We start from the raw sequence: 4,036 nt of genomic DNA, 5'->3' as shown, positions 1-4,036 counted from the left end.
ATATGGGGTTGAGATGTTGAAATCATGTAATTAATTCCTATTCTAAACTTTCCTGTATATTTTATTCTTTAACATTTGGTGTTAATATGAAATATATGTCAATGCTTGACATTTGGAATCAATGCTTCTATGTTTTCTTGTCAGACTTGGTGCCGCAATTTTGCTTTACACTTTTGTCTCTTTGTTTGCTTCAGTGCTTTTGTTGTTTGTATTTTTTCTGACAAGGACCAGGGTTGTTCTACTTTCAAGAGGAAATTAATCTGTTTACATGCTATGAATGCAAAACAAAAAAACTAAAAAAAACAGTATGGTATGGTGTTATTGCATCACATTTTGAAGTGACAACAAAAAGAGGCATCAACATCCACATGGTTTACGTGGTGGTTTAAAATGCCAAATAAGTGCGAGTGCCAAATTCTAGTGCCAGTAGATATGGATATAGTCTTAATATAATCAATCACTGTCATCTCAGTGAATGTAAATGATACATTCTGTAACTTTTGTAACTAGATGTACAGTTGGTGACAATGACAGTGCTAATACAATAGCCTTTTCGCTTTGTTTTCCAGTCTCCATGTATTTTGCATTGATCCGACAATGAAGTAGCACCAGTTGCATGTTTTGACGCAAATACTACATAAGTTTGTTTCATTCTTGCCAAACATGCGTTTTCATTTTAATGTTAAAGTTGTGAGGTTAACTGTTTAAAATTGGAAATACAATGTTACACATATATAGAATATACACATATATACATATATTTTATATAAAAAGTAAAAATTTGAAAAATTATAGCCCCTGTTGAGTATAGCGTCAAAGCTACTCTGCTTCCATGAAATACTAAATTTGGTTTCTTATTTGAAAAATAAAGTTGTTTTTTTTTCAATCATTCAATATTAACATAAGTTAGACTCTTTCTAAAACTTATACAGAGGAGCACTTTTAATTATAAGACACATTTTATTTTACATTGTTTTCTGAAATTAAGCTATGAAAAGTTCTCCACTGCAACACAAAGGGAGGTTAACTGTACTATTATTATCACTGTTGTTTTTTGTAATCAACAACAGACATATACCGTAGTTGCTTATCAATTTCATGGCATATTCAGGCTATTCTCACTGACATTTTGTATATGGAATGTGTGCTAACTTGTTTATTTTTTGGGACTCTTTCTAAATAAAAGTGGCTGATCTCTTGTTATCTCTCAGTGCGTGTCATTTATTTAAAATGAGTTGCTACTAATTCAAGTGAGGTCATAATTTTTGTTTATCATCTTAAATAGATAGGAGTTTTAAGGGGTAATGCGTAAGATAGCTGGTTTTAGTCTCATTCCCAGATGTAAAATACAAATACAAACACTTGTGAATGTCGGTATTTGACAACCTTGGAATAAGAATCAAAAAACAACTATTTTACACAATGCATTTTTAAATGAGATGAAACATGATTAAGTAACTAATTTAAATTCAGCTAAATGTTGTCTCTGCTTGCCGTTCAGAAAATCAGGACCATTGAGTTCCAGTTTTAAAAGAAGACAGCGAGGTGACAGAATTCATTTGTTTCACTATACACTGTACACTATATATGAATAGTAGCTGAAGAGACACATATGAAGCTCAATGTGGTCCACCCCAGCCTGAGTGTATCCAACTTCTGGCTAATAAAAAAAAATAGGCAAACAGGTATGTACATAAGAATATGTTTATTCACATAATTTGTGCAAAAAGCCAGAACACCTTACTGTACAATTTAATGAATCCAGCAGAATCCTATGGCTTTCGTGTCACTTGATCCTCTGTCTAAATTGAACATTCACCAGAGACTGTAGTTCTTTCTTTTTCCCATTGCATGTGCATCTACACCCAAGCATATTTTCCCTTAATTCAAGGGAGAACTGCAATACACTGCAATGGATATCAGCAGCTCCACACTCACTGCTGCAGAGGTTAGAGTGAAGGTAAATCTACCCTTTAATCCCAAAAATTTCAAAGAAAAAACAATGTGACTTTGCACACAGCTCTCTTATCCAGATCTCACCAATTCACACAGCTGTCTACAGATTAGTAAGGTCAGTTGTTTATGTGATCTCTTTGTACTACTTAACTGCACAGCAAGCCATATTATTTGTCAGATAATTGTATGAAAAGTTCTCCAAACATAACATAACACCTCAGGCACAACCAAGAGGTCAAGTCTGGTGACTCTGATTAGCTGACAACTTGCAGCTGGCTGTCACTCAGTGCTGTCACAACCCCTAATTATGCACAACTTTAAGTCTTAATATAAACAGTTGTCATCAACAGTAAAACTAGCTACAGAGACCAAAACAGTTTACATACCAGGCTGTAATCATGTTTACTTCTGCTATGAAGTTGGGCATTTTAATGTGAGGTCTTGAAGAAATGGAAGATAGAAGAGAGTCGGGTTTGGTGCCAGCCCCAAGTGGCAATTTGAGAAACTGCACTTGAATATTGGCTTTATTTTTCAGCCCAGGAGGTTGGTGTTTGATCTAAGCGTTGCACACAGCTTTAATTAAAAAGTTTTGCAGAATATTATTACATGCTTATGTAAATGCTTTTTTGTACAAATAATAAATAGAAAGCAATTAATCAACCCACAGTAGTATCATTATATCACAAAGAATTGTGCACTTGGTACCATAGTATTTTCAGGAATTGTCAGGTTTCTATTTAAGGATAATTTGATCATATACTGCACACATTCACAGCTTCCATGACATTTGAAACCATGCAACCATTGTGTTAGAAACACAAGCACATACACAAGAAATGAAGATTAATTTTTTACTCTTTAAAAACTCTCTTTTTGTAGATACAAGATTTTGTCCACCAGCCTCTCCATGGTAACCACAGACTAAACTTTGTGGAGTATTGCAATCCATGGAGGGGAATAAATCTCATAGTTACAAGTTTAAAGCAGTTAAGTGATGAGGTGCCTTTAGTCCACCCTCATTCTGCTGAGTGGTAATGAAGGTCACACGTCTCCATTAAGATGGTTGACTTGTGCCCGCCCCATAAAGATAACGATAATCCCTTCTCTTCTCCTAATTATGTTCCTCTCCAGTTGTTTGTTTTTTCCATCCCACCTTGCAGTTAATTACATCATATTAAAATCATGTTTGGTTACACTTTCTCCTCATAGTAAATGGACTGTTTCTTCAGGACTCACTCAAAGTGGTGATTTAAATGAATGAATTTAAAGGAACTTGAATTAAGGGCCACAGTAACCAGAATCAGTCAGTTCTCCCAACTGTTCTTTTTTATTACTGTACAGATTTTACAAACAAAACATGATTTCACTTTAAAGATAGCCTACTGTGCTATAGATTAAACTTTCCAACAGCATGTAAAGTACTTAAAAGTGCTCCACCTCCATTAGCTGTAAGCTTAATCGGCTGTCAATTATGATATTACAGTAACATACTGTATGTACTAATATAGCTCCCTGAAAGGACTCTACCTTTTACTTTAATACAAAAGTGAAATCTTGAGTTTTACATGTAACAGAGTATTTTTTAAGGGTTATATTGCTACTCTTACTTGAGTATAAGCACTTCTACCACTGATAATTGCTGTTGCATGAAGCTGCATTTTCTGCTGCTGTGCCCTCCTATCACACCTTTTCTTAACCCTCTGTACACTATTGTTACACACAGTTTGAAACCTGCTATAACCTATGCTTGTTCCACCAAATATGAAGCCATGTGCATTTAGTTAAACTTTCCTGTAAATTACACTGCAGAATGTGAATATGTGACATGTTGGAATCGAGGATGCTATCTTGAAGAGAGAGGGAACACAAACACGTTGACTTTCTAAAAATCTGCTCCTTCCTCCAGGCAAAAATCACACTCTGTTTACCACATCCTCCATCCCCAACCCTCTTACGTGTCCTGATCTAAACACAGATGAGGACCTGCTCACCACCTGGTGCCGAAATGGATCAGATGGCTACTGCACACATCTGATCAGACTACACATCCTGAACAGGAGGGGTTTTCCTGGTGGACTTC

At 35.4% G+C, this 4,036-nt stretch overlaps 1 protein-coding gene across 2 annotated transcripts in view; it reads left to right on the top strand.

Annotated features, from left to right (window-relative positions):
• gria2b (glutamate receptor, ionotropic, AMPA 2b) overlaps window positions 1-1,201 on the top strand; it is a 43,510-nt gene extending 42,309 nt beyond the window's left edge. For both annotated transcript variants that reach the window (XM_046406489.1, XM_046406488.1), the window contains exon 16: window positions 1-1,201. This exon is cut by the window's left edge and continues 879 nt beyond it. The gene's annotated coding sequence lies outside the window, so the exon portion shown is untranslated.
• The last annotated feature ends 2,835 nt before the right edge of the window (window positions 1,202-4,036 follow it).

Source organism: Scatophagus argus, chromosome 12, assembly GCF_020382885.2.
Source record: "Scatophagus argus isolate fScaArg1 chromosome 12, fScaArg1.pri, whole genome shotgun sequence".
NCBI classification, from domain to species: Eukaryota; Metazoa; Chordata; class Actinopteri; family Scatophagidae; genus Scatophagus; species Scatophagus argus.
This window is presented reverse-complemented; position numbering and strand designations above follow the sequence as displayed.